Source organism: Larus michahellis, chromosome 2 (genome assembly GCF_964199755.1).
Source record: "Larus michahellis chromosome 2, bLarMic1.1, whole genome shotgun sequence".
Classification (NCBI taxonomy): Eukaryota; Metazoa; Chordata; class Aves; order Charadriiformes; family Laridae; genus Larus; species Larus michahellis.
The window spans coordinates 43,716,353-43,729,652 of NC_133897.1; the positions used below are offsets into that span (position 1 = coordinate 43,716,353).

Here is a 13,300-nt window from a genome sequence, read left to right on the forward strand (position 1 = left end):
GACCCAAAACCAGTCCCGGGGAGGGACGGGCAGCATCACCCCTCCGGGGTGGGTGGGGGGAGCAGCTCCCCGCGGTGCTGTGGGAGCGAGAGGGGAGTCTCCTCCTTCCCTCCCCTCCCCGCCCCGCTCTCTCCTCCCTTCCTCCCTCCCTCCCTGCCTGCCTCCCTGCCTGCAGCCGCAGCGCAGGGGCAGGAAGGGAGCGGCGGCGCGGCAGGCAGAGCCGCTCGGCGGAGGCAGCAGGGCTGGCGGGCGAGCGGGCGGTGTGGCTGCGCCCGGGCCCCCGCCGCCCCGGCCCCGGCCGCGCCGCCGGCAGGCTCCGCCCGTCGCTCCCATGGCGCGGCGGCCCGGCGCCAGGTGAGGCTGCGCTGCCTGTTGCGCTGCTGGGGCGCGGGGTAGGGGAGTGGGGGGGGCCCGAGCCGAGCCCCGCCGAACCGAGACGCCGCGAAGTTTTTGCGGGAGGGCGCCGCTCCGCCGTGTGAGTTGCGGGGCCCGGCGGCCGCGCTTGGGTGGGGAGGGGGCGGTATCGCTGGGGGGAAACTCGACGGGGAGGGAGGGAGGCGAGCAGCGCTGCCGAAGGGCTACCGCCGTGCCCTGCCACCTTGCCCAGCACTGATCGGGAGATACTCCCTCCCCCGGCCCGTGTTGGCGAGCCCTCGGCGACCCGTGAGTGCTGGGAGGGGGGGCGACGGGGTCGGGGCTCCGCCGAGGCAGCGGGGGGTGGTGGGGAGGGCATGGAGGGGCGGAGGCTGCTGGGAGGGGGCTGCCACCCCCCGGCTTGGGAGCCAGCGAGGGATTTGAGCCCCGCGCCTCCCCCCGCCGCCCCATCCCGTACCGGAGCAGCATCAAAAAAGAGGGAGGGAAAAGAAATGAGCACCCCCATGTGTCTGGGTTTCCGAGGCGGCTGGTCGCGGCTCTCCCCGGCCGTGTGCGGGGCGGGCTGCCGGAGGTCGCGCTGATCAGCATGCAGGCGGCGGCCGGGGCGCGGAGCGGGGCGCGGGGCTGGCGGGGAACGGGGGTAGGCGGCGGAGGCGGGGAGCGGGGGGAAGGAGACGCCGTATGTGTCGCCGTGGGGTTTTTCCACTTTTGAGACCGACCAGGACCAGTTGCTACGGAGCAGGCGGCGGCGGCTGCGATGGGGAGGGAGAGGGCAGGTCCCGCTGAAAGCCAGCAACAAATGGCAGCGGGCGGCGGGCGGGCTGCGGGGGCAGCGGCGGTGCCTGCGGCGCCCAGGTGAGCCGCACCGCCCCGGGCCGCCCCCGCTGCGCGCCGGGGCACCGACCGGGACCGTAAGCGGGGGCTGCCCGGGCTCCCCGAGCGGCAGGTGCAGCCCCCCGGTGCGAGCTGGGCGAGCGCTGCCTAGGCGGGGGGATCCCGCGGCGGCGGGGGGCCCGGCGGTGGCCCGGCGACCCGAGCAGGGCACGGCCGCCACCTTCGAGCCCGCGGGGGAATGTGATGGCTCGCAGTAAGCGGGTACCAGATACTCGGGGGAGGGGTGTGCGTGTGTGTGTGGAAGCGGCGGGCTCTTCTCTCGCCTTTCTGGCAATTGACACGTTCAGAATTCCCCTCTCCCAAAAATTTGGAAAATGTCTCGGATGCGCCAGCGGGAATTTTTCTTTCCTTCTTGGCTTCTGCCTTCAGAAATTAAGAAGGTTTTGGGAGTATCTGTTAGAAAATCGCAAAGTGATTCAGGCTGCAGCTTATCAGCCGGTCTTTCCGAGTGTCCCTAGACAGCAGAAATGGTGTGGTTACAGAATAAAACAGACAAATAACTTGGGAAGCGTGAATAAATTAACTACTTAGGGAGTCAGAATGAAAAGCGGGCAAACAGCATTTACTGCTCCTTTCACAGAAGTGAGCACAGAGGTATTTACCTATATATGAAAATGACAAAATAAGCTAATGCTTTTGAGATGGTTGTAATTTAAAAAAAAAAAAATAATAACCATGAGAAAATGTTACAGATTTGGCAAGGAAAGGAAAATGAGTACTTTTAGAGCCGAAAGCTCTGACTAGGGTAGCCTTTTCTGAGTGCTGAAAAATAACTGGCAACAATTTCTTCTTGTGGTAATCTGTCTAATAATTTGTCCATTTAAATTGCAAGGTGTGTGTCACGCCCCACTGAAAGCAGTACTTTGAAGGCTTTGATGTAGAGCACCACAGTGTTCATATGGCTTACCCGATTATATTATTCTTAATAATCTAATTAAAAAGGACAGGCACACCATAGGCTTCTAGTTTGATTTAGAGGGAAAGAAAGTATTTAAGCTGTAGAGTGAACTAATTTGCAAACCTTTGCTAGGTTCAGAGTCTTAATTTTCTAGTTTAAATATTAAAATTGCTTGGAATTAATTATAACAGTGCGATTGCTTAGCAGATTGTGCAGCCTTTACTTGCACAAGTTACCATGGGTTTCTGTGGGATTACTCCTACAGGTAGTATTCTGACAACTCAAGATAGCAGGATTGGGCCCATTTTCAGAGAGTTCCAGCATATGGCACTATGTGGGGATGCTGCTGTTGGCACAAAGTCTTTGACTTTGAGGGGAGAAGAAATTAGGGTTAAGTCCAGATCTCCTACATTTATTCAGCTGTTGCTGGTTGGGTCCCTGAGCCCTGATCTTGCTTTTCCCAAGGTCCGCTGTAAAATTCGCGCCAACTTGAGTCCAACTAAGATGAGCTCCTCTGGGTGATTGTAGTTTCCCATTGCTTTAGGGTGAGTTGAAGCTGTTTAGTGTCTTGGAGATCGGGGTCTGAGTGAATGAGAAAGAGGACTGTATCTGCAATTGTCAAGAATTGACGTGTTTTGCCACAAATGAGAGATTAATCGAAAAAGGAGCGTCGTTTAATAGGGATATACGTTTGTGCTCTGGATCCAGCACTGTGCTAGTAAAGTCTATGACAGCTTTGCCACAGAAAAACATAATAGCAAGACTTTTAAGGATACATTTGTTATTTGTCTCTGCCGTGCGCTTTACGGGGTCCATATTTCAAATCTTTTGGGAGGCAGGAATCTTTTTCTGCTCACACTGAAGCCGCGTTAGAGTAACTTCAGAGCAAACACATAATCCCTCAACTCAAGAAATAACCTCCAAGCAGTAGAACTGAAATTTATAAAATTCAGCCTTACCCATAAGTGCAGACCTGGGTGTCTAAACCCAGAGGAAATGTATTGCTTTATTACAAAACCGCATTTAGATCTTCAGTTTAATAATAAGGCACTTCTGAATTTTGCTTTTAAGGATATTTCCTGTCGCTTCACTAGGAATATTTATGAGAGTAACACACGAGATATGTGGCTCATTGGCAGGAAGATTTTAAGCTTTTTAATGAAATGAATAAGCAAGCAGGAAAACGCATAGAAATATTTGTTGTTCCAATTTCAGTTCATTAGAAGATGGAGTAAGGAAGGTACCTTTTCTCAGCGTAGAATATTACATCTGCAGTCACTTCTAGGATTTATATGTAACTACTGTCCTTGTCATCTGCATGCGTGGTCTTTGGATCAGTCCTCACTTGAGAATGCAGATTAAATTAATGTTCTGTGGCTAGCAAAATAATCTTATTGTTTTGCTTCATCCAGTAAAATGTGCTAGTAAATAGTGAGAGAACTCTTATGCAGCTATGAAATTCAAGAACTTATAATAATGCTAAATAGAACCTTATTTTAAAATGATGGTATTTTGAGCCAAGAGTAAATTATTTGAGTTCATGGAATGTGTAGCATTTACCTTGGCTTGTTTGGCCAAGCCTTTTTAAATATTATTTTATTTTCTAAAAGTAACCTCCAGAAAGTGCAGATGTGGTAGAAGACCTCCGTGCTGGCATGAATCAAATGTCAATATGTCTACAGACACTACAAGCAATAAGGATATAAGAATTTCTAAGCACATTCAATAAGTATTTTGAAATGGATTACAGTCCGTAAATACATGCATGAGCAGGGTGTGCCTTCTGCTCTTAAATCCAACGTGCTACGAGTGAAGTAGCATCAAATTTAGAGTTGTTGTCTTCTGGTGAATTTAAATCTCTGCTTCTAGTTTTAATCTAGCACTTTTCATACTGTAGTTTCTGTGCTTCCCTTGTTCTGGTGCAGTTTGCTGGTCTGGGTGTACAGCGGACACCCGGGTGCATCCCAGAGAAGCAGCAGCATGATGTGGTGCCAGTTCTACTCACCGCTTCATCGGAGCTCATGGTTTAGATGAGCAAGTGCCAAACCCACTTGCATTGCTTACCCCTGTAGACTAACCAGCATTTGTAGCTGGCGCTGCCTCATTTTACAGGGAGACTTAGTTTGAACTTTGAAGAAAAAGCACAAAGCTTACTGCTACTGAACAAGAAAGTAATTTTTATTCCTCTCCCCCACGGATATTCAAATGCTCTATTGAGCACCTTCACCAAACACATTTTTGAAAAAAAAAATAGCTTCTTTCTGCACTGACTTCAATACTGGATATGGGAAAAGCCTTTTACTGTAAAGATCGGCGCAGCTCCCGAGTCCTGCTTTCCATCAGCAAGGAAAAGGCAGTGGTAGCTGAACTGGAATGGGTTTTCTCTTTCCCCATACAAGTGTGAACCTGTACAGGGATGAAAAAAGAGAGAGAAGTGGAAACGGATGAAGGCGGCCAGATGCCCTCGAAACAGGGGAAAAGTAAGAGACAGCAAGGAGAAAGGTAGCGGCTGAACTGGGTGGTTTGACCTCCCAAAGGATGGAGGGGTTGATGGAGGGGTCAGTGGGGTTGCACCGTAGCCCTCTGGCTCGGCTCCCTGCTGTGCCATGGGCTTGCTGGGGGACTTCAGAAGAGATGTTTTGGTTGATTTCAGTGGGACTAGAAGCCTTGCGGAGGGATTGAACTTGGCTTTTTGTGTCTCAACTCCACAGATAGAAAGGAGATAAAAATCCCTCTCGAGTAAACGGGTCTGGTAAAAGGCCTTTTCAGAGATACATTGAACTGGATAATTGGAATTTTTACTTAAACAGAGCTGAAAATTAGCGCTACAGATCTTGATATGCTTGATTAAGGTTTACCTCCACGTTTCAGGGTCAGTTCCACTAGCTAGTGTTTTAAATGAATTTTGTCCTAAATTAATATCCATTTCATAAAGGTGCTAATTTACCCTTTGAGAAGAAGAAAAAAGTTGATCCCTGCCTGGCAAATAATACTATAAAGATATGATAACAAGAGAAAGTGAAAGGTGATAGAAGTGAGTGATAGCACGTAAATGGGATGCTACTCTGGCTTGGAAGCAGGAAAGCAAATGGAGACTATTTAATTATTCAAGGAACAATAAATGAAAAGTCGGCTTATAAAGTGACAGTAAAAGGAGAGACAAACAGAATAAAAAGAAAGTTGGGAAAGGGAAGCAATGCATAAAGAAAGTAGAAGGTGGACAGGGAGGGATCCAATGGGGCAGGGGATGGATTTAAAATTTCCGTGGAGTTTTCAATTGGAAAATATTATCTGTATAAATCTGTATATCGCAGTGCTTACATAACAACCTGTATTTTACTGAAACTGTGGAAGTCGGACGCAGGGTGGGTGGTCTGGAGGGGTTGGGTCCCTTCATGTTCCTGCTTCATCGTTTGGATGCACAACCTCAGTTAAGAGGGTGTGTGTTTTTAAAGGTGGCATGCCTTAGTGACAGGCTGTCTTAGGATGTATGCGTTGTGGCTGCTGTTAGTTTTAATGGCGTTGTCATTTTCTTTTCTGTCAAAGGCGCAGTGAAAGTTACCTCTCCCTCCAACAAATAATAGCATTGATTTTAGAGGGAATGTTTTTTTGCAGTTTACCAAAACTGGGTCACATACTTTTGCTACTGTACTAACTAAAAATATTTGGTATGTAAAGATCATGAGTATTCATCACTTCATTAGAGTGCGTGAATGACTGACTATTTAATATGCTTGTACTGGGAGTTAGTGGGACACGTGAAGAGCATGTGAGGGTTGTTTCCCTCAGCTAGATTACAAACGTGTATGTCTTTGGCAGAATTTGCTTCATGCAAAGTACTTTTGTAGTACTTACAAAGTACATATTTTTATGTGCGTGTGAATAATTTGCAGCAAAGGGGTGAAGCCTTTGGACATTCAAATGAATCTATGCTGTTTGCTATTGTAAAAGCATTATAATTAAAAAGAAACAAAAGCCCTGGGTGTACAGTGTTCAGTTCATGCAGGTACTCCTCCTCCTTTAAGAGCAGAGGCAAGTACTTCTTCCTCTTAGAAGAGAAACTACAACAAAAATTTTATATGAAGTTGCTTGCTAGGTCATATGTGGTTAAGCAAGCAATGGCGATTATATATCTTACCGATGAAACTTCAGCTTATGAATATTGAAACCAAAATAAGTCTAAGCTACCGGTGTTTTAATTTTTGACTGGTTTATGTATTTTTATTTTGTGTTGGGAAATGAAAATTGGTGCAATCTATTTAGACCTCCATTTAAATTATTTTTATTTTTTAATTCTTCGCGTAGCAGTACTTGTGTATTGTTTTCAATACACTCTTAACTTCAAAAGAACCCAAAACACACCAAAAAACCTTTTCATATATTTCTAAACACAGATGCTGTAATGCTTTTTTTAGTCTGAAGTTTTATTTTGAAATGGTGATGTTCTGTTATACTTTCCTCCATCTAGGCAAAAATGGTATTTGCCAAGAACAAAAATCTTTAATCAATATGTGCAAGTCTAGGGGTTTCAGAAGAGAGAAGATACTCAAAGGCAGGAGGCTGTTCACAAGACTGGGAATCAGTAAATCCAGGGGCCAGTCTTTATAGCAAGTGTGGCTAGGGGGGGGTTTTTTGTTGTTTTTTTTTTTTGTTTTGTTTTGTTTTTGTGTGTGTGTGTGTGTTGTTTGGGTTTTTTTTCCTAGATTTGCTGGAAACGGTCTTTAAAATTTATCTTGATTCCTGTGTATTATTAAACATAATTTATTGTTATTAGTGTCAAAAGAGAGAATGACCCTTAGTTCTTTTCTCCTGAAATGAAGTTAACAGAGTACAATTGCCACTGCAACCTTCCAATAGTCAGACAGTGTTTCTAAACGTCCTTTTTGCCCTTGTTTTCAGCTTTGTTGACACTTGAGTCATTGAGATGAGAATTGGTGACTTTTGAACAGTCTATTTTTAACAAATTTTATAATAGAGTATTGCTGTTCATCCATAGTGTTGGTCCCAATCTGCGCAAGCACTGAAAGGGAAGGCATGTATCAGAGGAGAACTGCTTTTAAGTACTCATGTTTGAGTTTTGCTGGTCTCTGGGTGTGCCTGGTCCTGCTCTGTAGATAAGAGTATCGATCTTCACTCTGCTGCTGCAAGGATATCTCCTCCTTTTTAAAGCTGAGAGATTCCAAACTGTTTCCAAGAAATGGTCCCCATCACGTTATAAAACGGGATATGAATGGGAAATTGTTGTTTTCTAGGATTTTCAAATTTAGAGTGAAACAACTTCCAAAACATCAGATCACAGTATTTCTCAGAGCTTCAGTTGTCACTTCTCACACACTGTGCGTCACTGAAGCACACCAATTCAAGTAGAATAAGAGCTTTTCAGCTTTGACTTAAAAGCAGCACAGGGATGACAGCATGCGGTAAATGGGCAATTCTTTCCCTTTAAGTACGTATTGAGCCTGCAAAGCTGAGATGTCGTGTCCCTGCAGACCAGATTTCTGATCCCATTCTTGGTTTTAAGCAAGCAATGACTGTTGTCATTGAAGGGTTAATGATTTCTGTTAAGAAAATGTATTGGTCGTTCTCTGTTTCCAGAATCTTTCACGGTTTTTGCCCTTTGACAGAAGACATTGTGTATGTATTCTGCTCATCGTTTTCATCAATTACATGGTATGCTTATTGGCAGCTCTCATGCATAAATACTTATTTTGCTAGAGTAGGAGATGACAGGATTTAGACATGTAAGAAACCTAAATCTTTGGCTCAGAAAAAATTCCTGATGGATACAAATGGTATTTCAATAACTTTCGATCCAAGAACTTTTCTTGCAAAGCGACATGACTGTTCTTCTTGCCAGTCACGGCAGGTGCTCCATCTGTACAAATGCTGCCCAATTTGAACCAGTCAAGCTTAACGTGTTTTTTTCCCACTATCTGCCACATTTTCAACAAATTTTCTCAGTTCTTTAAACAAGTGTGAGGCAGCAGTGTGGAACAAAATGGACAGAGGCCAAGCAGTTCCTTAATTATACCAGATTTTTTTTAACACATTGAACAACAACAGTCAACTGTGCAGTGTCAGTAGCATTGCAGCTTCCCTTGGTTGTGAGCGGGGGGCGGGGGGAAGAGATATTTGCATGAATCTGTTAAAAATTGAATGCGTGCTGTTGTATTGTCTAATATCATCTCAGCCCTTCTCATTGTCATGCTGCATGAACAACTATGAACGCATCAGCTGTGTGCTGTTCTTTTGATCTGGTTTGTGCAGCAATAATTGATGTACCCTCTCGCATTCAGGCTTTGTTGTCGGAGAATGGCTCTGTCTTGCAAGCTCGCCACAGGGATATTTGCTATTACACCTTTGCCACTGATTTCAGCTTGCAAATGTGTATTTATTTTTAACATACAAAAAGCTGTTATGCTGGGGATATTTCTTGATATGAAATCAGACTGCAGATAAGATCCGATAAAATATGTTTTGCATTAATTTCAGGATTAATTTGTATAAAAATACCATTCCAATTTGTGTGTGACTGTGTGACCATACCACAAATGTACTTTTATGGACTCTGTCCCTTCTCCAAAGAAGAGCCTAGCCTTCCCTGAGAGAAACTCTCTCCATGCAGTGTCAGCTCCATGCACTGTCATCTTAGTATTTTTTTTACTGTGGCACGCATGACTTGGAAAGCAATGCTTTGATGATAAGTAAATTGCTTTAAAAAGTTTATGGATGTTCGAGTTAGCTGGGAAATCATTGGAAAAACATGAGGTGAATGAGGACGCTGCAGGTTGCGGAGGTCCTTCATTTTCCTCTTGCTGTGGAGTTGCAGAGCAGCTAAGCTCTGGCTTTCTGTGGGCTCCGCAAAAGGAGTCTTGTTGACTGGAGTTACTGTGTCTTGTCTCTTGTTTTTATGAAGCAATTTTAATCCTGTGGGCTAAACCCGCTAGTTTTAAATTGGTTCTAGAAGCTGTGGAGTGCAGCTTTGAATCCAGAGTAATCACTTGGGCTTCTGCAAAGGGAGACTGAAAGACTCTCAGGCTCGCAGAGTAGTGCTTCGTTAATGCGGAGCAGTGGGGAGCGAGGGGCTGATTCTGTGACCACGTGTCTTCTTCCATCCACTCGGCTCCTCCAAGTAGTCTTCTCCATTTCCTGTGCATCCATAGTTTCCTCAATTTATTTTTTTTTTAAAGAATATTATTACCTTCTAAAAATATTTAAGGCAAGGGGTTAAAAAGACTGTTGAATTTAATGTTGCGGTCAGTAGATTTGAGTAGAGGTAGGCTGACCCTATAGGTGCAAAGTTCATGGTAGTGAAAAATGGAGATTGGTGAGTGGTGGACTTCTTGCTGACATTGATGCTGTGCTCAGGATCACTGTTCTCACCCAGCTCTTCTTGGAGTTACCTAGCTGCATCCTGGGGAGAAGGGTTGCTCCTGGAAACAGCTCCCTTTCGGTCTGAGATATTAACTTTGTCCATTCTCCAGTATAACTTGGACTAGATGATTTTATTTGACAACTTAACAATTGTACCTAAGCTGCCTCTCAAAATATTTTGCACTTGAATTTTATTTGTCTTGAATATATTACTTCTTCAAAAGAATTTTTATAGTTCTTACTAAATAAAGAATGGACCTGGAATAAGGAAATTAAAGGCAAGTGCTCTGTGTCATCACTTCCAAAACAAATTCAGTATAAAACCAGCATAATTATATTATCTTTTCAGCATTTTCATGCCAGAATGGGGGAAAAAAGTGCCCATCTGTGTAAACTTTTTGAAACCTGCCCGTACTTTTTCAGATTAGAGAGGAACACTGTATTCCTCAGATGCGATAAGGAGAATATTGCTATTCAACGACGGTGATAACAAGCAAAGAAAACACGGGGCTGAAAGTCAGGTGCCCTGCTGCCCTACAGCAGCGGCAGTGCTGGCGTCTCGATGTCGGTGTTGTAGAAGGGAGATGGTATTTGCAGGCTCCTTGTAAGCATTATTGCCGCAAGGACAGGGTGCACCTATGACCATGTCAGCTTTGGGGAACACCTCTTTTCTTCAGGGACTCGGTGGGACATTGTAAAGTTCACCTTGCATCCTTACGCTGTGTTGTAGTTCCCCTTGCTGGTGAAGGCCTTGGATTTTTCATTAGGGATTTGACCCTGGGTTCATTTGAAGGGGGAACTTCATTTCCTTGCCCATCCAGAAAAAAACCCCACCACTACCACCAAAACCCCAAACAAACCAAACAAAAACGCCAGCCTCTGTCAGTGCTACTTCATCGGATGTGATGGGGTCGGTGTTCCTCAGTTTGGACTTGGGGGCGGCATGAGAGGGAAGTGCTGTCTATAAAGAGCTGGCCGGGATGTACCAGATAAAATACCTGTCTAAGAAGACTCATCTGAAGAGATGAAGGGCAGAAAGGTCAGGACATGCAGAAATGTTTCCTGTAAGATTTGTACCTCTGGTGGGAGGTAAAAGATAAAACATCCAGCTAACGCTAAAGCATCTCTCTGCTAAGCCTACGGTTACTTTCTTGCCAGCCCTGATGGAGACATTTTCCCTGGCCCAGAGAAACCAGGCATTTTGAGTGTGCAGAGGACATGGGAATTTATCAGGGCTGAGACATGGACACTGGTACAAATGGTGAGTGATGGAGCTCCTAATCCATCCAGGGAAGCATCTTAAGGCAGCAGCTCTGTCTCTAGGCATCTGCATGAAGAGCTCACAGCTATCAGCCGTAATGGGCTTCCCTCAGAAGTCGTCGTCTTAAAAGTCCGTTCAAGAGCTGGACTTTTCTACAAAAGAGGAGTTTCTTTACAGAATGGGTGGCTGGTCCAGAGTGTAAGAAGAATGATGACAGCATTTCAGTACCTGCTGCTGCCAAACCTAGTTATGCTTACTGCACTCTGAAATACCACCATTCGAGTTTTTAATGTGAACATCATCAGTGTAAGTCGAGGATGTTTTTAATTGCCATGGTTTGCATAAGACCTTCAAGGCTGTGATTCAGGACTTCAGGAGGTCTTCTCCAAAACCTTACTGAGAAAAAGTGCTCAATTCTTTGCCCTTAGTGGGCAGCATGGTTGAGGGGAAGGTGGGTAGGTGAGATTTCAGTGTTCTCAGCGACGGGGGAGTTCCATGTGGCATTTTGCAGTGTGGGGTTAAAATCTCTAACTTGCCAGCCATTTCCTTTTTATTTTTCTTCCTTCCCCAGGACTTTTAAGACCTTGTTCTAATTTTTCGCTGAACCAAAGTGATGTTTAAAGAACAAAGTCCATTAGAGATGTTAGCACAACAAAGAAAAAGAGTTTTAGAAGATGTGAGTCAGCTTAGGAGGTCTGAAATGGGAGGTGGATAGGTCTTTCCTTCCTCAAGGGAAATTGGTCATTCTGAATAAGGAGGTAAGGTGTTCTCAAGTGATAGATTAGAAAAGTCTTCAAAAGGCTTAAACAAGAGCAGCACCTCTGCCTTTCCCAATCAAGAGTGGAGAAATGTTTTATTATAGCATAGCAGTGTGGCAAGTTAATAAAAAGTAAACTCTGCGTTATTTTCTTTGCAAATATTTGGATACTAATGAGAATGTTTACAGTCCCTAAACTTTTTACTGTTTTCTTTTTATCTTGCTATGTCTCTTCCATTGTCATTGCTGCTGCTTTTTGAAAGTTATGTTTTCCCCTTCTTTAGAGGTTTTAGCTAGGGAGAACTCTTGCCATGCACCAACTTAACACCTCATGTGGGTAAGGATTACATGGAGCAGGGCAGCAAAAGACTTTCAGTGCAGGTGCCTGGAGCTGGCCCTCCCATACCCCTGCCAGAGCTGACGGATGGGTCTGCTGGGGATGGAGGTGGATTCTTCCAAGGAGAAGGAGCCACGGGAATATGCATAGGTTCAGATCTGAGACCGGGGTTGTACAGACGTATTCCCATTCGTGCTTAGGTTGCTATTTGTTTCGGAAACATCAGTATTGTGGGTTTTGGTGGGTTTTTTTTAGATTGAGAATCACTCACATTTAAAGACTTGAGGTAAACCTGCATAAATCTGAGCTCGCTGAAGTTGCTTTGATTAAGGTGGCTGTAAGCCATTGTAGATTTACGTCCATAATGTGCATGCTGTCTCAGTTGGTGATAGACTTATGCAAAATCATAATGAAAACACCTTAAGAATGGATGTTATTCATTCTGATTTGAACACAGCATATGTCCAAATGGGAAATGAGGTATTGTTCCTCACTTGCAATATAAAAGTACTTGAAATAACTATTTCTGGGCCCTCAGTATTATCTATTGAATTCGTATCTGCCCTTGTCATCTGACAGGGTACTAAAACAAGATTCTGCTCAAAATGATAGAAATGACAGTCATACAATGGATTTCATTCCTGCTGAGCCCTGTTATGTAGTTAGTTCGAGGAGATTGGGATCTTGCTTCGGTCGTTCAAGGACAGTCCTTTGGAAAGGACTTGCAGAATTTATAATTGTGCCCATAAATCGCCTGCTCCCCCTGCAAGTATGGTAAAATTTCTGCTGCAACCCTACTGTTCTGTGTTGGGGAAAACAGCAGTTCTATCTCATTTTTTTTTTTTTTTTGCTTGTTCCCTCTTTTTCAAACCCCAGCAGTTGCGTTGTGCTTGCGGTGAATTCCCTCTGCTGGGGACCAGGCTCTCCTTCCTCTGCGATGCTGTTACGTTGAATTGCTTCTGTACGCTGTCAGCGTTTGACCCCTTGCAGCTGGCAGCGAGTAGAAGAAATCATATATATGGAGACCCAAACTCTGCCCTTAGCTGCACTTCTGAAAACCTGTGGCATTACACAATTGGCTTGGAACGACTTAAGAAATCCTGCGAGAGCCGCTTCACTGGAAGTTGCTCTGTAAATGTTAGACAGGGCTATTGTTTTTGCGCTAGTACGTTTTATTTTAAAGCTGTACCTGAACTGCAGTCGATGATCCTGTTTCATAACATTGAAGTAGAGGGAGAGATCTGGAGTATGAGATGTGCCGTGCTGTCAGTGGAGTTTGCTATTCAAACTGACTTAGCCAGGCGTGGTAGCAATGTCTGTGCTGCGAGATCGATGTTCTCTGTGGGCTTCTGGTTTCTCTCGGCATTCAAGCCACTGGTCACAGTGTGACCATCCTCCTCCATG

The 13,300-nt window shown here is 44.9% G+C and overlaps 1 protein-coding gene across 5 annotated transcripts in view; it reads left to right on the forward strand.

Annotated features, from left to right (window-relative positions):
* Positions 1-155: 155 nt before the first annotated feature.
* Positions 156-13,300, forward strand: part of LRRC3B (leucine rich repeat containing 3B) — a 46,376-nt gene continuing 33,231 nt past the window's right edge. For 4 of the 5 annotated variants that reach the window (XM_074575070.1, XM_074575069.1, XM_074575071.1 and 1 more), the window contains exon 1: positions 156-354. The gene's annotated coding sequence lies outside the window, so the exon portion shown is untranslated. Of the gene's footprint in view, positions 355-927; positions 947-13,300 lie in introns of those variants that run through there. The other variant, XM_074575072.1, reaches the window with a different exon arrangement.